The sequence below is a fragment of the Podarcis filfolensis genome (assembly GCF_964270895.1).
Source record: "Podarcis filfolensis genome assembly, chromosome: 1".
Lineage (NCBI taxonomy): Eukaryota > Metazoa > Chordata > Lepidosauria > Squamata > Lacertidae > Podarcis > Podarcis filfolensis.
The window spans coordinates 107,439,647-107,464,283 of NC_139604.1; the positions used below are offsets into that span (position 1 = coordinate 107,439,647).

The 24,637-nt window shown below is 43.3% G+C and overlaps 2 long non-coding RNA genes across 6 annotated transcripts; one reads left to right on the forward strand and one right to left on the reverse strand.

The window, feature by feature from the left end:
• Positions 1-1,794: 1,794 nt before the first annotated feature.
• Positions 1,795-16,560, forward strand: LOC310766266. Of its 5 annotated transcripts, XR_014549980.1 has the most exons (6): positions 1,795-2,261; positions 9,395-9,632; positions 10,629-10,746; positions 13,172-13,237; positions 13,413-13,480; positions 15,984-16,560. It is a non-coding gene; the product is annotated as an uncharacterized lncRNA (long non-coding RNA). The 5 variants fall into 5 exon arrangements; XR_014549979.1 differs by lacking the exon at positions 13,413-13,480 and having other exon boundaries at positions 13,169-13,237; XR_014549981.1 differs by lacking the exon at positions 13,413-13,480.
• On the reverse strand, positions 15,921-20,576 carry LOC310766390. The gene is made up of 2 exons (XR_014550126.1): positions 19,231-20,576; positions 15,921-16,183 (listed from the first exon to the last, which is right to left on the reverse strand). It is a non-coding gene; the product is annotated as an uncharacterized lncRNA (long non-coding RNA).
• Between the last annotated feature and the right edge of the window lie 4,061 nt (positions 20,577-24,637).

A 24,637-nucleotide genomic window follows, 5' to 3' on the forward strand; every position in this document is an offset into this window, starting at 1 on the left:
TTCCTGAAGGCATCACATGGTGAAGAAGACCCCTGCAGCTAGCCTTCTCAGTGACTGATCCCAGACTTTGGAACTCCCATCCCAGGCATAGGCAAACTCGGCCCTTCAGTGTAGAGACACTGTGAGGAAATGGGTGGTTTTAAACAATGGCAGAGAGCCAGTGTGGTGCAGTGGTTAGACTGTTGGATGGACTATGACCTGGGAGACTAGGGTTCAAATCTCTGCTCAAGTTCATTGGGTGTTCATGGGCCATTTACCATACAGTGGTGCCACGGAGGGGGAAATGGTGGCTTTAAACAGCAGCAGAGGTTTGAGTAAAGCAGAGCTGGAGAGACATTGAAAGGAAAATAGTAGCAGTTTTAAACAATGGCAGAGGTTTGAGTAGAGTGAGCAGGAGGAACTCTTGAGGCAGACAAAGTGCTGGTTTAAAATAAGGATTGAGGGTGAGAAGGGAGTTGGGAAAGGCTCTGTTGTGTTAGCTTTTTGGTATTAGCTTTTGCATTGTACTCATCTCTGGTATTTCTTCTTGTTACCCTCAGTGTTTCTCTCTTCTGAATCCATTCAGATCTCTCCTGTTGTTTTAATCACCACCTTCTGACTCTCCATGAATCTCCTTTCTCACCACCATGCCACAGCTGCTGCTGCTGTGAAACCTGCCTTCTCTTTTGCTCCCCTAGCCCACCCTGCAAACCCAGGATTGTGATGAGGCGCAACAAATCCTCCAATAGGGGGCTATGTGATGACACCCTTACATTTTCATTATATGTAAGACTAGTGTTATGGAATCAGCCCATGAAAAAACCCCTCCACCAACATGGTATCGTGTTTAATGGATAATATTATAAATAATAATTTATTATTTATACCTCGCCCATCTGGCTGGGTTTCCCCGGCCACTCTGGGCGGCTTTCAACAGAATATTAATAAAAAAGCGATAAAAAAATCAAACATTAAAAACTTCCCTAAACAGGGTTGCCTTCAGATGTCTTCTAAACATCAAATAGTTGTTTATTTCTTTGACATCTGATGGGAGGGCGTTCCACAGGGTGGGTGCCACTACTGAGAAGGCCCTCTGCCTGGTTCCCTGTAACCTCACTTCTCGCAATGAGGGAACTGCCAGAAGGCCCTCAGAGTTGGACCTCAGTGTCTGGGCTGAACAATGGGGGTGGTATACTGGGCCAAGGCCATTTAGGTTTTAAAGGTCAGCACCAACACTTTGAATTGTGCTCGGAAATGTACTGGGAGCCAATGTAGGTCTTTCAGGACCGGTGTTATATGGTCTCGGTGGCCACTCCCAGTCACTAGTCTAGCTGCCGCATTCTGGATTAGTTGTTAAAGAAGTGCCTAGCTATACAGAAAACAATATAGGACAAAAGTTGTTACTGGATACTGCCTGACTTAATTTTATTTATTTATTCAACTTACCTGTTATCCAATAACAATAATTCTCTGGGAAATGCATGAAAAACAATTGAAGCAATTTTAAAACTCCAAAACCCACACAAGTAAAATTCTATACGGCAGCAGTAATTTTTAAAACAATCATTTTAAATCAGAAAAGAGATATCTAAAAATCATGGTGAACAGCAATTAACCTAAGGCGTAGGAAGTTCCACAGAACTAAATAACCATGTGAAAACACAGTGTGGAGAATTGCTGTATATATGGCTGTCTGTTGATGTTTTGTGCTTTGAAGCAGATTTCTATGGCAATGTCAGAGCACAACCATCAAAGTCCAAGGCCTTGTGCTGTTCATATGTTGCAAGACTGCTTAGTGGTGGCTTCTTGGTGACAGGTTCTGAAAGGGGAGAAAGAGGCAATCACTTTTAATATTGATAGGGTCGGGATCAGTAAATTTTGATTGGTCGGGGGGGGGGGGAGAGAGAGAGACTCCGATTAGCTGTATATTCAAGCCAGTGAAGAACAGGCAGTTAACTGTCAGTTGGGAGATAGCTGTCAGTTGGAAAACAAAGTTGGGGAAGTCAGTTGACGAGGGAGGTGTGAGGCAGAGGCCAGAGAAAGATGAGGTGAAAGTGGAAAGATGAGGCCCGAATATTAAGCTGTTCATTCCCAGTGTGTAAACAATACTTTGCTGGTAAAGATCAGAAAAAGGAAGCAGGTGGCTGAGTTAGGCTAGGAGAAGCCTAATGTCTTACCACAACCAGATTTTTTAAATCAGCCAAACTGTACAAGCAGCCGGAAGTCCAGGTGACAAAGCTATGGGATCATAAGCAGACTGTCCTTAGTAGTTGCAATGGGTTGTGAGTTAATTCAGCTGTGGTTTAGAGAATTTGGCTTGAGGTAAAAGCTGTTTAACTGCGGGAGGCAGTGGAAGACAGGAGTGCCTGGCGTGCTCTGGTCCACGGGGTCACGAAGAGTCGGACACGACTAAATGGCTAAACAACAACAAAAAGCTGTTTAGAGGCTGGTGTCAGCAACGTTGTCTCTCAGTCTGTAGAAACTGCCACAAAGTGCATGCAAGACACCAGTTTAAATATCAGTATTGCCTTAAATACACAAAACCGTTTAATAAACAATATTCTCAACAGGTCATACTATATCCAGTGCTTGTGTCCATCTCATGCTTAAGCCTATTGCACCAAGCTATGAGGAGGATTTTAAAAGGAACGAGCAACTGTGGAAAAGGGTCACCTTGAGGAACTGAATTATTGTGACAGGGAGTTCCATGGAACCCAAAATATAAAAATTAGAAAGCACGGGCTTGGCAGAAATGACGAGCAGAATCCGAAACCAGGGAAGAGAAGCAGCGCAAGAAGAATGGAAAAAATTCAAGGACTATTTAAAGAAATATTACAAAGTTAATGAAAGTTAGAATGATGTTGGACTGGAAAGTAAATGGTTACTATTAGCAATGGTTAAGACAAGGAGAATAAGGAAGAATAGTCTAAATCTAAATTAAAATAAGGGAAGATTTGCTGAACAATTGATAAGAATTTGGAATACAGAAAGGGGAGGCATGAGGAAGTCGGGGAAGAAAGGTATATGAAATTAGGATATGAAATGATACATGTTTTTTGTTCTGTTTTTGTCTTTGTATGTTTATGTTTGTTGTGTTGTGTTTATATGGAAAAAATAAAAATATTATAAAAAAAAAAAAATTAGAAAGCACGAATACCCAAACTTTATAAAAAGTAAGATAGTTTTCTTGTACATGGTGGGACTCGTCTCTCCCCCCTGATAATGCCAGAGATTTTAAAAGTGGGGCTTAAAAGATCAGTGAAACTGAAGAAACTCTTCTCAGGTACTGAAAAGACATGAAAAGGGGGTGCCAGGCAAAACAGTCTGGAGGAAGCATTCCATAAATGGGGGTCACTTCTAAAAAAAGCCTTTTGTCTTGTGGCCACCCATTTTATCTCAGCTTGTGAGAATCTTCTGTTGGTTATCTCAGGGTTCAAGTAGATTCACCATGTTCCCAAGTTGTAAAAAAATATTTAAAGGTCAGAATCAGCCTCTTGAATAGGACTAGAAACATTGCAGGAGCCAATGAAGATGAAAAAAATGCTGGCATAATATTACTGGAGTGTCTAGTTCCAGTTAGTACTCTTGAAGCCACATTCTATGCCAAATGAATTTTCTGGACCATTTTTAAAGATAGTCCCCACCTACAATGCTTTGCAACAATCTAACTGTAAAAAGTCTCCACTGTTCTCACATCATTTTACTGGTGCTTCTGGCCTATGATGAAAGTGGATTATGCATTCTCCCTCTGCATCTCTGCTGCTTTGTTCATTGTCTCTCAACTATGCTTCTAGAGCAAAAGCACCAATTTGCACCACCAATCAAATGTGTTCCCTGAAAGGAAAGGCGCCAATGAGAAAGAGCAGTTGCTTCCATTTTCATCCTGATCTCTGTGGAGCAATAATGGAGTAAATAAAATATGTTTCCCCACTCGGAGAAAAAGAGTTGTAAAGTAGAAAGCCAAAGTAAATATACTATACAGGGACAAATAAAAGGTGTCTGTGAGAAACAATTAATTGGCATGTTACTAGCACATGGGGATTTTAGTTTCAAATCTCTTCTTCATGTTTATATAGTCATTCTGATGCTAAATCTCACCTTCAAAAATCATGCCCAGAAGAGCTTAGATGCTAAATGTTACCTTCCTTAATGACCAGCCTGGCTGGATGAGGCTCTCCAAATTGTGCTGCTATGCTGCAGAGGTTCACTTCATGGTGATTAGATGAATGCCTGGGAGGAGAGGAATGTTTTCACTTGGTGCCTAAATAGATGTAATGAAGGTGCCAGGCAAGCCTCCCTGGGGAATGCATTCCTCGAATTGGGAGCCACCACAGAAAAGGCAAGTTCTCATGTTGCCACCCTCTGGACCTCTCAAGGAGGAGGCACCTGATGAAGGGTCTCAGATGATGATTGCAGGGTCTGTGTTGGTTCATATGTGGATCCTTGAGGTTCCAGTTCTTCATCCATAAAATGAGAATAAAGACACCTATATCAGGATTATTGTGAGGAAGAAAGAAGTTATATACCAGCCTGTCAAGTAGAAGCGTTGAAATAACACAAAGAGGCAGGCCAGGTTTAGGTTACACAATTGTAGTTAATGTCAGGATACACCCTGGGGCCCAGGCAGCCCCCGGGATGAGACGAACCTCTCTGGGCGTCCTCCTGGTGTTGCACAGTTCCAGGATGTCCATAAATCATCAGTCCTGGCATGCTCCAGTGACACGCAGCAAATGTCTACATGCACACTCACTCAGCGGAGATCAGCAGAAACGAAGTGGAGAATTGTGTCCTCATTGTAAGCTTTTATTTAGCAATATTTACAGGACAAACAGTCAGGGTGTTCTCTCACTTCAGCTCTGAGAGAGAACAGAAAGTAAAAAGTACACAAACACAGAAAGCACAAGAGACAGGGCTAACTTCCGTTCTCAGGCTTTTCCAAGCCTAGAAAATAAACACAGGCAAGTGATGTAACAATCACACACCCAGCAACGGAGGACTGATATACTAACAGTTCTATCACATGGAGAGTGATTGAGCTTTTATAAAGGTATGTCATGAGATGTGCCAGATTCTGCAACATATGAACTGTATTGTAGCATAATGAAATTGTCCGCAATACAATTTGAGGAAAGAAAAGGGAATTACCTAGGATGGTGATTAACTAGAACATCAGCAGTGAGAAATATTTATCAATTTTATTCACTGGGTTTCTAAAATCCAATTAAGGCCAAAACCCAGTTGATATTTTGTTCATCACCTTTTCTGTGGCTCTCAACTGCGTAACTTCAGAAATATTAACACAAATGTGACTGCATGGATATAGGTAATCTTCAATTCTAGAGGATTAGACCTTTTCTGAAGTATAAGAGCCCTTCAAATGCTGTGGCAACTTAGGAAAGCTTCAAAGTCACACATTTTCTAAATGGAAAGTAGGTACAGCAATGACTACTATATATAAGGGGTCCAGAGTGGCAATTGCAAAAACATACACATTGCAAAAATGTATGGCTTTTCTGCCTGTAAATATGGTCTCTGTTCACTGGGAAGTGCCATCTTCTGAGCACACATGTACACAGTAAAACACACAAATTTGTGTGTGTGTGTGGGTGGATGACTGTTACACGTTTCTTTATGTGCTTAGCAGAAAGTTCTCAACAGCCCTACTGGCTCTCATAGCCATATACCAGCCATGTATGTTGTCTTGTCAGTGGGACTGATAAACCATCCATTTTTGCTACCTGGCTGGAACTGCAAAACCAGGGGTTTATCCAGCACAAGCCACATGGCTGGTAGGCAGATTTCAGCTCATATAACTCAAATTTATAACTTCTGAGTTGTCTTTCTTGCTCTTATAGCTTTAGAATGGAATTGTCATCAAGCAGAACCTTCTTTACCGTCTCGGTTTACCACTTGCGTACTTTATGAAGTATCTCCTGCTCTCCGATGTTTTTACTGATTCTTTTAGTAGGTCCTAAGGGTGGAATAACCGGGAATTTGCCAGGGTTTTAATACTGAAAAAGGACTCACCCCTCTGATAGTCCTTCAAGCCTTACTTTCCACAGATTCTCTAAGCAAGTCAGAAGGATATCAGGAGACCTCTCAGTTTTCACACCCCACCTTTTCCACAGGGGGTCCATTAGGCTAACCTATCTGAGGAACCCCAAAATCCTGGTTCTTGAACTGTCCTTTAGGGTGAGGAAAGAAATACGACACTTTCTGCCACCTCTATCACATCTCTTGACATGGAAGATGCAGCCTGTTCATACTATGTCTGCTTGGGTTATGCTTTTATTTAGGATTAAGAAGAAAGGAGAGATATTCTATTGTGGTCCTCCATGCCAACATTTTAAAAGTCACTTATTTCCCTTTACTTTATTATTAAAAATGAAGTTCCATGAAATGTATATGCAACAATATTTTATAGCTCTATAACTATCTTGACAGCTTCCACAACCTCACCTATAATGCTATATTGGCATTTCCTTTTGCATATAAGCTTTACTATAGACCAGCCATTTTCATCCTCCATATAATATTAGAGGTAGGTTGCAATTATCCTCCAGATTCCTTCTAATTTCTGATGAATTACCTGTAGTTGGTCTGTCCAGTGAGCACATGTCAGTTCAACATCCAGCAATAAAGCATCTGCTTTGCATGCAGAAGATCTCAGGTTCAATCTCCAGCATCTTTACATAGGTCTGGGGGAGACCCCTGCCTGAAACCCTGCAGAGCTGCTGCCAGCCAGTGTAGACAGTACTGAACTAGATGGACCAATGGTCTGAACTTGGTATATGGCAGCTTCATATGAAACAGTTCACTCCTATGCAAAGTTAAACTCACTGTTTTCAATGAGCTTTGGCATGTCTAACTGCCTAGGGCTGTAAAGGTTCCTGATCGCAAGTGATCTCAGCACTGGACTAGCTAGCTTGCTTTAACCTGTTTGAAGAGAATATCCATGGCAACCTGTGTGATGTCATAAGTCTTTGTGCTGGAAACACCAAAGGAGGGCCTTGCCAAGTACACAGTCAACTGAAACAGGTGATGTCAGTAAGCTGACAATAGTTAAGCTAAGGAAGGAATATTGCAGGTGAGCTAGATGGATCAGTGGTCTGGCTTAATATAAGTCATGCCCTATGCACCTATGGAACTTCAGCATAAGGACTTGCCAATTTACTTTCATGAAGGGAGAAGCTCCAGTCTCTCCATTATGTGGCTACAAACGAGGAAGCCCTTGCAGACGTAAACATTTCTTGTGTGCACTGGAACCCAGTAAATGGAAATAACTGTGGGATTGTGATGACTGATTCATAGGATGTTTGCAGCCCCAAAGTACAGCAATTACCTGTTGGTAACCAAGGGGGAACCAAGAGGGAAAATGTTATACAAATGTTGTTTGTATAAACACACAGGAAGCCTGCTGCTTGGGTTTACTTTTGTCCACAGATGTATCACTGTACCATGATTTAGCTAATATTAAAAATACACACATAGTGAAGTCTTAAAGAGGTCACAGATCAATTATGCCTTGATCTGCTTTCTTCTGAACTAAGTCAGGATGGGCAGGTAACCTGGATCTGAGATAGAAATCTATACTTGGGGCTTAGGTTCCTATAGCGAACTAATGCAACAACATACTGAAGAGCCATTTGCAATATCTCTGTGATGCAGCCGAGCCAGCATATAATGTGGAGTAAATGTTGTTTAGTAAAAGAAAGAACACTGATAAATGTCTGGCCATTAAGGTCAGCCCATGGAGAATGAAACAAGAAACTGCTGTGAAGAGGGAAATAGAGGCGAGGGAGGAGGGAAAAGTTTAAAATTCAGCACCATGGACAGTAGCACTCACATTTTGGTATAATGGAGTTTGCACAAAGCTTAATTTTCAGTCTTACATGCTGAAGCACCATAATACAACAGTTATTTTAAGCCTCTTGGAGCTTTTCTAAACTCTTTGTGTGCCGAGTGCTTGCCACACGCCCACCTGTTTTCAATGATTTGGGCGGGGGGGGGGAGAAATGGAAAGAATTCTTTGCAAGAGCACTCAACAAAATGACAGGTTTAATAATCTGCACTTAGACAGCACTTTTCATCCAAGGGTCTCGGAGATCTTTATAAATATTCATGCACTTTATACATATTTTCAGCCAATGTACCCTCCCTTTCCTCCATCCCAAACAAGTAAATATACCCCAATTCCCCTTTTGCAGATCTGGAAAGGCAGACTCGAAATTCAGGGAAAGCGAAATTTAAAGGGCAACACTCTGTATATCTATTGAGAAGTATGTCCCATTGAGTTCAGTGGGACACTTGCTCACAGGCAAATGTATACAGGATTGCATCCTCAGAGTGACAAAGCAATTCTTCTGGAGTCACAAAAAAGGGTCAGCTATAAACAGAAACAGAAATAGGGTGGGAGATAAGAAAATAGGCTTTTTCTTTTTACCAGTAGTTGGCAATCATTGGGACATAGGGTCATGTAGTGTGTAATACTGTGGCTTTTGTGTAATGTCAGCAATAAATGCACAGTTTTATCAGTAACTCTTTATAGCAGACTTTAATGTGCAGCTTTGCAATCTTGTAGTTCTAGGTTGCATAGGAAGCTGCTATATACAGGGTCAGATTATTTGTTCATCTAGCTTGGCATCTACTCTGACTGGCAGTGGCTCTACCAGGTTTCAGGCAGAGGTCTTTCTCATTTCTGCTCCCTGATCCTTTTAAACTGCATATATCATGGACTGAACTGGGCATGTTTTGCATGCAAAGTGTGTGCTGTGCCACTAAGCTGTCTTTCCCCATAGCTTCATTGCCTTCCAGTCTCTTTCCCAGCTCAATTCAAAGTGCTTTTCATTATTTTTAAATCCCTAAACAGCTTATAGCCAGGATACTTAAAGGACCATCACCTCCTACATTAGCCTGCTGGTCCACGCAATGAGCTAGGAGACCCTAATATATGCACTGCTGTCATCTGATGTTTCGGAGTTGGGAACACATGAAAGGGTATTCTCTGTTGTTGCACCCTTCCCTGGGGGATCCTTGGTGATTTATGTTTCATCAGGTCATTGACCTGATTGATAATTGACCCTGGCTCCTTTATGCACTGACTGATCCATTTATCTGTTATGCTTATGTTTTCTAAGAGAGCACTGCATAAGCGGTAAGACTGTCACACAATTAAATAGTTGGTTAAACACATTAATCAAATTGATCAACAGATTAAACGTGTACAAATCTGCATGTGCATAAGTCCCATGACTTGTAAATAAAATGCTTTCTGAATCAATCTACTCAGAAGTAAGCCCAAATAATTTCAATGGGACTACAGGGTAATCTGCAGAACTGCAAGTATGCAAGTGCTCAGAGTGTTGTCTTCCCTTGGTGGTCAGACAGAATAATCACCATCCTTTCTCCTTTCCAGGCTGACTCCTGTAAAAGCAAGACAAGGACCAGCAATGGCACTCGCACACACAAAAGCTCTAAGCCTCCATGCCTGCAACTAAGTCATACTCCCAGTTCTGTCAAGCAACTGAGGAGTGGGCGGAAGAGAGAGGAAAATGGAAGATACCAAGATGAGAGTGGGAGAAATGGAAAAGGCTTCTTCTAAGAAGATATCCAATTAATTTGGAGAGATTTGTAATCATTTCGAACAAGCAAAAGTAATCATTTAGACCAGATGTTTTGGACTGCAACTCCCATTAGCTCCAACCAGGATGTCTGTGCTGGCTGGGGATGATAGGAGTTGTAGTCCAAGACATCTGGAGAGCATCAGGATGGCAAAGCCATTTGATCAATTGATTAAACATCACAGCCCTAATGATAATTTATCCCTTTCCTTTGCTGGTAATATTGTGATTAGGATATATCAATTCAGCACTAAGAAAAACCTGTTTAGACATGCACTCACAGCCTTGTTTACTTAATCCTAGAAGTTCCTGAGAACAGATTATTATTAATTAGAATTTATCGACAGCCTCTTTATTCCAAATGGTATCTTTAAATTAAGCCAGTTTCAGAATACCTAACTCTCTGGGCTATATTTTCTATCTCCTTCAGTATCAGGATAAATTCCCAAGGGAGAAATAGAATTGTTTCTTGCAGTGAACAGGATAGGAAAGGACAGCACTCAGAGACAGTGGCACTGTTTAATCAGATGCAATAGACTTTTAACTTACTATGGAAAAGGTGCACAGCCTTGCACAATTCACTATCTCTAAAACCTTAGTTCCCCATCTGGAAAATGAGAGTAAAAGTCACCTGCATTACTATTTTGTTGTAAAGTCAAGCAGGCCACAATCCACTGGGAAGTTGTTCTGCACAAGTCCCCTTCCAAAAACATTGTACGGTGACATTGGGCAGCTCCTATTTATTTCAATGAAATTTGCACAGAGGAGTCCCTGGTGGATTGTGCCCACGGGGTGTGTGTGTTATGCACATTAAAAAGTGTCATGGGCCTGGAAAGGATGTGAAAGCCACATAAATGCATCCTCGGGGCAAAATGGCAGAACAACGAAAGCTTTGATGGATTTATGCTGTGAAACAAACTCTTTAACATTCACTGTTCTTCACAAAAGCTACCCTTCAACATGGACTTTGTCTCTGCTGCCTTGCCTAAGGCAGGCTGCCCAGCTTTTATCCATTAATGTTCATTGCAGAATCTCAACCCCTTTAAGAAGTGGCAGCGAGCTTGTAAATCCTGCCATCCGATGAGCTGTGCTGTTGCAGTGTGTCAACTCAATGTGTGGAAGGGAAAACAGATGTGCTAAGTAGAGGGTGGTTTTTCTCTCTCCTTGTTTACTGTGTGGTTTATCTCCTCTTCAGTCTTCCTCTTTCTGTTTAAATATTTGATGTCATTTTGTTTATTTCTGTGACAAATGATTTGGGGTTTCATTTCCAGAAACAGAAAAGTGTCAGCAATGCCAGCATTGCTGGGGCATCTGTTCCTTGCTATTAATTAGTCCCTTTCCCTGCTTGCTTGCCTCCTAAAAACAGAGATGCCTACATCATGTAACTGTCATTTATTTGTAGCAGCAGATACATTTCCTTGAGACTGTCTCTCTGGCTGCTTTTCAGTGCCTACTTGTGTCCAGTCTCAGTGAAAAGTTTATGGAATTTGAAGCCACAAGATGTGATGGTGGTCACAAGCTTAAAAATGGACTTCAATAGATGCAGAGAGGATAACCAAGCAATCTGCTGGTTGGGAATCTGAAGGCCCTGGGCTTCATCCCGGTCCACCAACAATAGTTCTGTAGCACCCAAACCATTGGAACATAGGAAGCTGCAGTGTACTGAGTGAGAATATTGGTCCACCTAACTCATTGTCATCTCGTAGCAGCTCTCTAGTATTTCAGACAGGGACTCCTTCCCTGGCTTATGGATATTGAACCTGGGACCTTTTCAAAGCAAAGTAGATGCTCTATCACTTAAGTACAGCCCTTACCCAATTGTTTTTTGGGAGGACACAAAAAGCACGTTAGGGGTTGTGATTATGTTCCTACTTCATTCCTTCCCACTGGAATTAATTAGAGGGAAATTACTTACACAAGGGCAGGCTCGTGGCATGTTTTGGGTGACCTCATGGAATGCAGAGCAGGTAGGATTCGATGTCGATGTGCTCCTCCCCTGTGCCATCCATGCCCACTCACAATGCTTCCCTATTTTCAGGGATTTGGAGGGTGGCCTAGCTGGCAGAGCCTTTGTGTAGCATACAGAGACAATTCTACAGGTGGGGTGGGTTTGAACTCCAGAAGTTCTCTGCCTCATCCTAACACCCTTCACTTGATGGAGCACTGAATGTAGGATTGCAACCTAAGGCCATCAATGACTACTAGCCATAATATAGCGCCTCCAGGTTTGGGGGAGGTATAGCCATCAATACAGCTTGCAACAGGAGAAGAAGGTGGTTGTCTTCATGTCCAGCTTGTGAACTTTCTAGATGAATCTGACTGGCCAGTATCAGAAACAGGGTGCTGGATTAAATGGACCTTTAGTCCACCCTAGGAGGGCTCTTCTTATGTACAAAGGAAAGTCATTACTGTAACTGGCTTTAAATAAGGTTGGAGCAGTGTTTTTTCAAAGGTTGATTTCTTGTTAATGATTAAAGTAATTACCCCAGTTTATGAACACTTCTAGGGCTTTCAGCTGGCAAGTGGTCATCATCTTGAAGATAATAAAACCCAATTTGTTTGCTTATTAAAAGCATTTATATCCCATCTTTCCATTCCCAAAAGGGCTCTCTCCAGGCAACTAACAACCACCTTAAAATATACCATAAAATTTAAAAAAAGAAATCTGAAACAGTAGCATTAATACCAAATTATCAGCAACAGGCAAAATGTAAACAATTTAATATAAAATTATCCAGACTAATGCATGCCTGAGTAGCAGCATCTGTCCTCTAAAGCAGGGGTGGCAAACCATTTTACATTCAAGGGCTGAATTCCCTTCTGGAAAGCCTTCCAAGGGCCACACACCACAGGCAATAGTGAGAGTAATGAATGTAAATTTACCTTTGTGTAGTAGTGTAGTTTCTATCCACACGTACATATCCCTCTCTCCTCATCCAGACAAGTAAGAGGCATTAACAGAGCTCAATGACACATTCTAGCCAGGCAAGAACACTTCGGGTTCCCTACCCCTACTCTAAAACATTAACTAGGCTTCCTGTGGCAAGGAATTACATAGCTACCCAAAGTACTTCAGATGGTGAGACACAAAGCAGGGCTTCCACTAAGCCACTGACCTAAGCAGTCAGGCCAACTTAAAGTTATCAGCACCAGCATTTATTGACACCAGACAAGAATTCCATTCTATGGCCACATTGACACCACACCTTTAAAGCACTATGATACCACTTTAAGCAGCTGTGGCTTCCCCCAAAATAGTTCTGGGAGCTGTAGTTTATTAAGGGTGCTGAGAGTTGTTACGTGATACATTTTCCCTAAAAACCCTAATTCAGGATTGGGGAGCCTGGGTGTCACTGGACACCCAGTGTCACTGGACTACGACTCCCATAACCCCTAGCTATTGGCCATGATGGCTGGGGTTTATGGGAGTTGTAATCAAAAATGTCTGGCAGGCCATGTGTTCTCCAACCCTGCACAAAACAGACTGGGTTCTGCGTATGTTAAGGACAATTTTTTCTTATATGAAACTGCCTGACAACTCTGTCCTGCCATTTCTGTGCCTTTCTCAGCAGGTATGCACAAGAGACAGAGCCCTTTCTGCTATGATGCCCAAACAATGGAATAGTTTCCCCAAAGAGGTACACCTAGCCCTGCCTTCCTCTTCTTGACAGACAGTGTGTTGTCCAAGCAAACGCCTTAGAAATGCTGCCATACTAAATATTGTCTGAATCTGCTGTAATTTATTATTTTATGTTGTTTTTACGGTGCTTGGACTGTGCATATTGTAAGATACCTTGGCTATATTGTGTGCAGAAAGGTGAGATGCAAATCACTGGAAGGAAGGAACAATGGGTGGAGGCAAAGCAGTAGAACAGAGCTAGGTGAGCATCAGTATTACATCTTGTGTGAATGTTCCCCCATTTCCCACCCTGTCCTTCAAGACCTTATTCCGCATCCAAACATGCAACCCAAATGTATTTTGTGGACCTTTTGCTTAAGGGGATTATAAAAATACCACTCAGGCCTTTTCAAGTGTGGCATCCTCTACTAACCAAGTGTGAGTTTCTCAGCTCTTTGTGGGGTATGGTAGGAACTATGCTACAAGCAAGCATTAGTCATATGGGATCCCTTCCTACTCTACCTACAGAGCAGATTTTACTGAGGGCTAGTAAAGACAATTGCACGTAAAGAAAAAGAACAAACCTTCTGGCATTAACAGCTGCAGAACTGAGTCAGTGGAATCACACAGAAACACACTTTTTAAAAAAAAAACACCACAGTCCCACACTGTTATATAAGTTGCTGAAGGCTGCAAATGTTAACCAGAAAGTTGAGGGGCTCTAGGATATTACATTAAAATTCAAACTTTTATACTCGTGCAGACAAAGTATCTGATTAGGAGATGCCCATGTGGAAGATTCATTAATGACTAAGAGATTCATTTTACTAGGGTTCATCCACACTTCCACTTGTGCCCTGCCTAGAAAGCACTGGTCCGAGAGGCTTTCCTCTTATTGCACATTTTCTAGGCCTGAGTCTGAGTGGTTTTCCCTTTGCCCTGCTCCTTTCCAAAGGAAAACCCATTCTTTAGTGATGTTGTTGTTGTTGTTGTTTAGTCGTTTAGTCGTGTCCGACTCTTCGTGACCCCATGGACCAGAGAACGCCAGGCACCTCTGTCCTCCACTGCCTCCCGCAGTTGGTCAAACTCATGCTGGTAACCTCGAAAACACTATCCAACCATCTCGTCCACTGTCACCCCCTTCTCCGTGTGCCCTCCATCTTTCCCAACATCAGGGTCTTCTCCAGGGAGTCTTCTCTTCTCATGAGGTGGCCAAAGTACTGGAGCCTCAGCTTCACGATCTGTCCTTCCAGTGAGCACTCAGGGCTGATTTCCTTAAGAATGGATATGTTTGATCTTCTTGCAGTCCATGGGACTCTCAAGAGTCTCCTCCAGCACCATAATTCAAAAGCATCAATTCTTCGGCGATCTCTTTAGTGATAGATCATAACAAATGGCCATCTGGGAGAAACCCAAATTGCTGCTTGCTCCAATTGAGTGTTAAAGAGTGGTTTTCCCCAGGGGGAGGACATGGGTGTCACTGTGGTCTCAACCACTGAGCCTCTTGGGTTTGCCGATTGGAAGGCTGGCAGTTTGAATCCGCACAATAGGGTGAGCTCCCATTGCTCTGTCCCAGCTTCTGCCAACCTAGCAGTTTGAAAGCATACCAGTGCAAGTAGCATAAGTGGCTTAAATCTGCCATAAAGGCCATTGCAAGCTGATTTAGGGTGATATTTATTGCTAGTCTTACTTAGACCCCCTGAAATAAATGGACATGGGCAAATTTAGGTTCATTAATTTCAGTGAGTCTGAGTAGGACTTAGTTGACTATCACCCATAATATTCCATGTCTGTGGATTTTATGCAAATTTAATAAAGTGTTTTGTTTAACAATGAAGATATCCGGATGCTAACTTCATCCACCCAGTTGGCAGATGGAAAACATAGCAAAGGAAATTTAAACTGGGCTGATTATTCAGAAAACTATCCTTTATGGATGGATGCATTTGTCAGTGTCAGTTTCTCTCGGTTTCTCATTTTTCCAGTCTTAAGTTTTTCCTCTCCTCCAATTTCTGCACACTTCATTTTTTAAAACATGAAAATTCATGTGGGTGGTATGCAACTAAGCTTTCCTCAAAATAGACCCATTGAAATCAATGGACATGATTAGGTTCATGAGATTAATTTCAGTGGGTCTACGCTGAGTAAAACTTAGTTGAAGGCCACCCTGTGCTTTTTCGTTTACATTGCTCATTTTTTGTATGCATTTTTGCCAGTAATTTCCCTCTAATAAAATGCATCCCTATATGTTATTTTCATCAATGTGCAAAACTTTACATACACTTTCCCCAGATATATAAGTTGTCATATGTATGGTCTGACTGAAGAAGTGCACTGCAAAATTCAGAGAAGTGTGAATTTCAAAGGAAGGCGGTGTTCCGATTTGCATATTGGGTCAGGAAGTGTGAACTTGGTAGGTTTGCATTAAAATGCACACTGAACAAATGTATCCCCCCATCTCTAAAACCCATCAAATTCAGCAGTTGACTGTGGAATAGCTCAAGAGGAAAGCCAGATTGTTTAGGGATTTAAAACGGATTCTGCAGCACGGCAGGAAGGAGCTCCGCATGACCATGTAGAACATGGACAAAACCTGAGGAGACAGATCTCCATTTAAGAAAACATGAATGAGTGGCCAGTTGCTTTTTCCTCTGATGCCATTGGAATTAAGGATAGTAAGGCAACTATAGGACCAAACTATATCTGGTTGTTTGTTTGTTTTTTAATTTAAGTGCTGTTCAAACATTTTTCTTTGATGGTTTCAGCTCTTCTGACTGTTCCACCATTTGGCAAGCCCACACTGACTGCTTTACAGATGCTGCAGTGACGTTGTCCACGAATGCTTTGTAGACTCTATGGAAACATATCACTAGCCCTCAGCAATGGCAGCCATCAGCCAATCAGATTGTTATTGGAGCCCAGTGTTCTCAGCCTTGAGGAGCATCTATTTATTGGACTGTTCCATCTGACTGAAAGGAGGGGAACACATGTTTCATATTAATCTTCATTTCAACTAAGTTGTTTTAGCTCATGCTTTATTATGGCACTTTGTAACAATGCATCAGTAACAGCAGCCCCGGGGCAGTGCTTGCGTGCAGCAGGCTGAGTGTCTAAACTGCTCTCGAGACAGTCTCTAATCACACACAATGAGGCACTCCCTGGTGCACCATATGAATTTATAATAGCAATTTATATGATGCCCTGAAGCATGATTTGTATTTGGTCTGGGATGCTGGGGTTGGTTTGGGAGGGGAACTGCTTACATTGTCCTCTCTTTCACCACATTTATATGGTGCCTTTAAAGCACAGAGGGCAAAAACCTAAACATACACTCCTGCATTAGTTGGAATTTCGGTCAAGTCTTTTATTTCTAGTGTGTAAGCACCAAACTGGACAAAAAGCTATTTACACAATTAGCAATTGCAAGTAACAGATCTTTAAAAGATAAATGGCAGGTGTGGGGGATGGATCTGAATTGGTATCCTGAAGTGATTGGGGGCTTAATCCTTCCCCCTCCCTTGCTGCACTCCCAGTTCAAAGCCAGTTTCCCAGCTCTCCTATTTGCGTTGGAGGAAAAGCTGCCATCTTTGCCAATGGGAACTTTTCTTCCAATGGAAATAGCAAGTCCTGGGCAGCCTGATTCAGATCAAGAGCACAGTAGGGCTTAAAGGGGTAAAGCCTTCCCTAATCTGGAATGGGTGCCCTGCACCTACTATTTATAAAGCCATTCTTTTACAATTAGTATTCTTTTAAAATTGGTATGTCTCTAATTTGGCCTTAGGGACATAGGAAGTTGCCTAGGGTCGGCCCACACTTGAGGTGAGGTGAGACAACTGCCTCCTAAGAGAATTAAGATAATTTCAGCAGGTGTAGCTTGGCCTGGGAAGACAAACAAAGTAAACTTTCCATTAAGTTTAGCCTGCACAGGGCTTGCTTTGTTTAGACTAGTTAACAGTGAAATTGTAGCTTCAGTAGCTGCTTGAACATTAGGGCCCAGAGGGGCCCGGGAAGCAACTTCAGTGCAATTGCTTTAAAAAATTGGGACTAGTAGATCCAATTGGAGTCACATTGATTTGAATCAAATTTATTAATTTTTTTGTTGTATATATTTCAACAATCCCAAAGTTTGAGAGTCAGTAGCACAGGTGTTGTAAAAGTGTGTTGATCTGTCATGAAACAAACCCATTGAAGAAGAGAACAGTGGTTGTCCAGACCTTGTTGCTGGTTGCGAAGGGGCCCCTATGACAGTTCAGTCTTCAGGCCCCCAGAAATGTAGGTCTGCCACTGGGGAGACGAGACACCAACTTGTCCTCAGGCAGAAACATGTCCTTGACTGATCCTCTAAAGGTCTTTATCCAAAGAGTGTCCTATTTGAATGCTTGCAAAGGATGTCAGGATGACCAAGGGGGAAAGAGGACAGGGCTCCAGTGTCTTTGACACTTGTACTCTTTTCAACTACAGTGGTACCTCGGGTTACATACGCTTCAGGTTACATACGCTTCAGGTTACATACGCTTCAGGTTACAGACTCCGCTAACCCAGAAATAGTGCTTCAGGTTAAGAACTTTGCTTCAGGATGAGAACAGAAATCGTGCTCCAGTGGCATGGCAGCAGCAGGAGGCCCCATTAGCTAAAGTGGTGCTTCAGGTTAAGAATAGTTTCAGGTTAAGAACGGACCTCCGGAATGAATTAAGTACTTAACTAGAAGTACCACTGTAGTTTGTAATCCTTTTTGTAAGTACAGGTTATCTCACTGCATAGCTTCAGCTGTTGCAATGTGCCCTTCTACACACAGTTACTATAGACACACAAATTCTTATCTCCTTTGCATCGCTTCTCGTCTAAAGAGTGTCATCTTTTAGAAAAAGCAACATCGGTTCCTTTTCTGCTTGCCATGCTGTTGTTGCAGGCACAGAGCCTCTGTCAGAGAAACCAAAAGCAGCCCTATCTGAAAGCTCAGCTTGCTTGGTTTCAACAGGTTCTCCAGAGATTTGGACTTACTATGGTACCACCAATTAATAAATGATCACTTTCACAGATGTAGTCCCCCCCCCAATTATAATTCTGGGTGAAGCAGCCAGTGATTCCTACTATACAGCTGTTAAAAGCCTGTGCAATCTGCCACATGAATTTAGGAATCTTATGTCTCTGAGCCTTGTTCTTTCCATATAATTCCACCTCTCTGCTCCAGGCCTGGCCTGAGGCCTTATTGTCCCTCTGGCTTTCTCACACGTTAACCACCCTGCCGGCTTAAAATAGGATTGCCAGGCTCAATATTAGACAGAGCTGCAGGGTCTCCAATATTTCTATAAAAAGAGAACATTCCAGCTGACCAATCCTGGGAGAATCTAAGACTAATCAATCCTCATGCTAAAGAAGCTGCATCTTGCCACTAACTTCTGAGAGGTTGGTGAGAAAAGGAAGTAGGAATCTAACTTGTGGTCCTCTACAGTTTCAGAAGGATGTCTCTCTGGGAGGGTTTCTTTCTTACTGGCCAGATCTCCTGCCAAAAGCTTGCTCATTACTTTCTGACATTTTAGTAGTTCATCATAAAGTACTTGCCTACTGTGGCTTTGTGGTTTTCTCCTCTGAAGCTGAGTCATCCCTATGGGATAGTAGTCACTTTCCATCCCTTGCTAGAATTCTCTAGATCTTGTAGTCCCACAGCCTCCACCCTACCTCTGAGTAAACTGAGAAACCTCTGAACAGAAACAGAACAGAGACGGGGAATCTGAGGCCTTCCATTTGTTGCTGGATTCTAGCTCCACCCCCATCTAATATGACAATGGCCACTGAAGACAGGAGCTGTAATCCAGCAGCATCTGGAGCAGAGGCAGATTTAGGGCACCATGACGGGTTCTCCTGCACAGGGTGCCGAGCCAAAGGGGTGCCTTCCCGCCTCCTTTCCAAAGCCTACTTAGCACTTGCCTAGTTTTGGGAAGGAGGTGGGAGGGCTCTAGGACCCTGCCAGAGCCCTTGCACCTACTCCCCAAAGCCCAGCAGCTCACTTACTTGGCTTGGGAAGGCAGCACAAGGGCTCTGGGGGCATCAAATTTTGGCCTTGCACCGGGTGCCATATTACCAAGGTCTGCCCCTGCCTGAAGGAACATATGTTCCCCCAGGTTATCTTCTTGGTCTTCAGTCAAATATGGCCTGACTATGGAGAAAGGAGAAGGCAGGCAGGCACTCTTGGTTGTCTTTTCTTAAAGATGTCAAGTGCTAGGCAACTGAAACTGCCACACATATCTTGTGGTGCCTAAGGTACGTTGCATCCCTTGGTGGTAATACTTTAACTTGAGGGTGGCCATAGCAAAGTGGAAGAGCATCTGCTTTCCATGCAGATTCAATCTCCAGCATCCCCAGGTAGGGCTGGGAGAGACTCCTGCCTGAAATCCTGCAGAGCTGCTACCAGTCAATATAGACAGTTGCTGAGTTAGATGGGCCAATGGTCTGGATTTGGTATGTGGCACCTTCCCATGTAGCAGTTCACTCCTGCACTAAGTTAAGCACAACTAACTCATTTGTTTCAATGGGCTTTGCCTCGTCTAACTGATCAGGGCTGTAAAGGTTCCTAGTCCCAAAGGATCTCACATAGCTCTGGGTTAACTAGCTTGCTTCAACCTGTTTGCCAGAGAATATCCATGGCAGCCTTCTGTGATGTCATAAGTCTTTGTGCTGCAAACACCAAAGGATGGTCTTGCCAAGAACACAGGCAAGTGAAACAGGTGGTGTCAGTTAAGGAAGGGATATTGGAGGAAGCCGTCTTATCCCAAGTCAGACTATACACCCATCCAGCAAATACTATCTACTGGCAGTGGCCCTCCAGGGTCCCAGGTACAGGTATTTCACATCATCTGTACCTCCACCTTTCTAAATGGAAGTTGCCAGGGATTAGGTGGAGGAGCTTCTGTGTACAATGTACATGCTGTATCACTCAGCTATGGCCCCAGCCCTCAGTCAATGGAGCATTAGAAGGGAATGTAACATTTTGAGGCGCCTAGGTAACTTCCCCTGAAGACCATCTGAAATACAGTTGGTCCACCTACTTGGCGTCACTTGTGGCATTTTTCCATGAATGAACATTGATCACCTTTTAAACTGCAAAAAGAGAAATCAATCTAGGCTTTAAAATCCAGGCAGCACTGAAGTTGTGGTTAGCATCTGTCTGTGTCAGGAGACAGTGGAGTACTGCTCCTTCGGGAGTGAAGTCAAACTGTTGGAGAGTTACAGCACCTGCTGTGGGTGTGGAGACTGATATGGGAGAGACATGTTTTGTTGCAGCTGGGGCAGATGAAGGAGTCTGGTTGGGCTGCTGCAGATGTACCATGGCATTTCTTCTCTCTGTGTTCCTCCCAGTGGTCACTGCTGTGGATACACAACCTGACTAATTGTCTCCTGGAGCTGCGGTCGTCTGCAAGGGATTCCCACAGGGAGGGTTAATGTTGCCAGCCTTCATGTCATGTTTGCAGAAGTATGCCTGTCTCTTTAAGGAACTTATAAAAGTGCTCGAAGAAGCAGACCGATATGGAGCTGAACAGAAGGATAATAGTGGCAGGAAAGTAGCCAGGGGGGAGAAGAAAAGAGATATTAAGGGCCATTTGGAGACTTGTCATTTTTGCATTCTTATAAATGCAGGTTTTTTAAAAAAAAAAGTCCCTCCCCCCAGTCCTGCAGGGAGTGGTGGGGATAGATAGAACATTTTATGTATGTATCTGTTTATTTAACCTTTATTTCACACTTCTCTTCCAAAATGGAACTCAGGGCAATATACACATGGTTCCTAGGTGGTCACCAATCCAGTCACTGACCAGAGCCACATCTGCTTGGCTTCCACAAGGCATTGGTCTCACATTCCTCCAGTTCATATCCTGGGACATACAGGCAATCTTGCTGGGTGAGAGCAGTGCTTTTTTTTCCACCCCAAGAAAAATAGGTGCTGGAACTCACCATGAAGTTGTTACAGTAAGTCGCAGGGTGACTCAAGGCAGCCCTGAACAGGTCAAATAAGTGCGCCCCTGCCTTCCTCATTCTCTTAGATGACTAGGGCCCTCGTGCTAACCTGCGTGTGTACAATAGCAGACACCTGGCTGGGAAGCTTAAAGCCCACTGCCACTACATGGGATACGGATTGAAGAAAAGGAAATACAAATTGCTCCTGCCCTATAGAACCTTGCTCTAAGATGCCCTAGAGTGGCTCTGTTGCTAATATAGGCCCTGCATCCCCTGAACCTAGGAGCTCTTAAGCATATTGAACATTACAGGTGAAAACACATACTAAATCTACACCCTGGGAAACTCTTGTGAGCCAGTGTTGAGAGCAGCAGATCTCTTTCTAGGATGTACTGTGTCTCCCAAACTCAGAGATGCTGCGCCAAAACAGGGTCAAGTTAAATGGCTTGAATTCACAGCCTCCTACTGTGATGTCATGAGCACATGATCAAAAGTCCATTGTAAGCACAAGTAAGGGATTATGACAGGCACATATGTACCAGACATATGTTACTTGTATGGAGTGTGGAGTATGCAGGTGTCCAATTTCTTTCTGTGTCCATAAGGTTCTGTGTAGCAGCAAGACTTACGTATAAGGGGGGAGGGGGACCTGATTGTCAGTACAGTTATAGCCAGGATAAAGTGACACCTTTAAAAGCAGTGAGAAATACAGAGGGTGATGCCACACCAAGGAAAGTAAAATGGCTGCGCTGGGTGGCAAATTTGGAGACCATTAAAAGCCAAATGCCAGCCATTAAGGACCAAGATGAGAGCCTTCAATTGGGTGCCCAATCAGAGCACGCACCAAGGATGAGAGCCACGTTCCCTCTGAGGTAATTGGTCAGGGGCTGCATGACTGTAGCAGTGGGCTGAGCTGGGCCAGAGCCCCAAGTTAGTGGGGTCAGAGGTAAACTGGGTGGTGTCTATTAAGAGTTTTGAAACTATGTACAGTGGTACCTCAGGTTACATACGCTTCAGGTTACAGACTCCGCTAACCCAGAAATAGTGCTTCAGGTTAAGAACTTTGCTTCAGGATGAGAACAGAAATCATGCTCCGGCGGCGCGGCAGCAGCAGCAGGAGGAGGCCCCATTAGCTAAAGTGGTGCTTCAGGTTAAGAACAGTTTCAGGTTCAGAACGGACCTCTGGAACGAATTAAGTACTTAACCTGAAGTACCACTGTATGCTATACTTGGCCTGTCCTGCCCCACCAGGAATGCTACTAAAGGAGCACTGTCATCTTTATCTCCTCTGGTGGTACCTCAGTCATTCACAAACTAAATAGCCATGTTCTTTCCAGAAAGCAGAGCAGCTCTGGGCTAAAAGCCCCCTGACAGATATTTGTCTTCTAGTGATTTCTCCTTGTGCTCTCTCCTTTCACCTTTCCCTCCATATCTCCCCCTGTGCACCCAATAAATTGTTCTAGGGGTTTCTACAACCCTCTGGATTAGATTTGGGGACAATGTGTGTTGAGGGGGGGAGGGGGGAAGCCCCACTATGCAAGCAGGAATCCTTGTAGTGTCAGGAAACAGTAGATGAATGCAGCCCAATGATTGTGAGCCTAATGGGTCCAATGATTGTGAGCCTAATGGGAAATATACACGTGAAGTGGTGTGCCCAGCAGTAGCTTGAGCCAGTGGTCAGTTCCGATTACAAATGAACCAATACACCCCTGCAGTATTTTCACATGTGCATTTACATTATTGCAGGCATATGCATCATTCAATGCCAGTCGCACTCACGCACAAACATGCACACACACCATTTCCATAATCAAGACCCCCATGGGTTGGTTTTCAGGTGCCGTCTCACATACAGATGCAGGTATATTGATAATCCTTCCTATTATATCCCAAACAAAATGTTGCATTATCAAATAGCATCGTTTATGCCATGCAAAGTTTTGTGTGTGTGTGTAGCTATTAAACAAATGCAATTGAGTGCGCTGGGAGGAGGTGGAAATGGATTGCAAATCAGGGGTAAAGAGATACAGCCTGTGAGTCGGCCAGAATAATTTCTGAACTGGACCTCCTGCTGGAGTGAAAAATGACGTTTACAGGAGAGAGGCTTAGAACTAATCTTCCGAAATGATGGTAAAGTGAATTCTTTCCAGGCTCTGCTGTGATTGCTCTTTCTCTGTCTCTGTTATTCCTTATTATTGTAATGAGTTCTGCTCTCTGAAGTGGGTAAGGTCACCATCCAGATAAGATCAGTTTCGGCTGCCACAACGGAGATGATCCGATCACAATTTGGACCTGCCACTTCTAAATTCACCTTGGGTATTAGCTTCTGGAAAGAAGATACTAAAAGTGCTAACTTGACAAAAGTGGGTGGGAAGGCAAAAAAAAAAAAAAAAGAAAGAAAGAAACAAAAGAAAAGAAAAAGGTAAGTATGGACAATAAATAACCCAGCTACCCTTGTTCTGTGACTTGAGCATTATCATTAGAAAACCTAGATATAACAAATAATCTGGAACACCTTGCTTTCCATTTCACAAAGACGTTTGGCAGCGTTCATGCTCTATCAGTGATTCAACGGATGATGTTTTAGAAACAAAAAGGCCAACTTTCAGAATACTAGAGGGAGCCATTTTGTAATGGGACTGGACCAAATGCAACCCAGGACACCATCTGAAGCTCCCACCTCAAAAGATCTGTGACTTGTAGTAGTATCTCATTCCTTCCTTCTGCCATTTCATTTTCAGCTGTGGAAATGGTTGGTTTCTAGTTCAAGACAAATACAAAGTTCAGCTAGGGGTCTGTGAGGACAGAATGACATGCTATTATTTGAGCCATACATGGGGTTCCCAACTTCCCAATCCTGAATTTGTCTTGCAATGCTATTAAGAACACGAGAAGAGCCAGCTGGGTCAGGCCAATGGCCCATCTAGCCCAGCATCCTGGTCTCACAGTCGCCAACCAGATGCCCATGGGAAACCTGCAAGAAGGGTTTCAGCCCAAGAGCTCTCTCCCCTCCTTCGGTATTCAGAAGGTATCCAGAAGGATTGTTGTTGTTGTTGTTTAGTCATTTAGTCGTGTCCGACTCTTCGTAACCCCATGGACCAGAGCACGCCAGGCAGTCCTGTCTTCCACTGCCTCCCACAGTTTGGTCAGGCTCATGTTTGGAGCTTCGAGAACACTGTCCAACCATCTCGTCCTCTGTCGTCCCCTTCTCCTTGTGCCCTCCATCTTTCCCAACATCAGGGTCTTTTCCAGGGAGTCTTCTCTTCTCATGAGGTGGCCAAAGTATTGGAGCCTCAGCTTCAGGATCTGTCCTTCCAGTGAGCACTCAGGGCTGATTTCCTTCAGAATGGATACGTTAGATCTTCTTGCAGTCCATGGGACTCTCAAGAGTCTCCTCCAGCACCATAAGGTATCCAGAAGGATTACTGCCTCTGATTGTGGAGGCAGAGCATAGCTATCACAGGTTGTA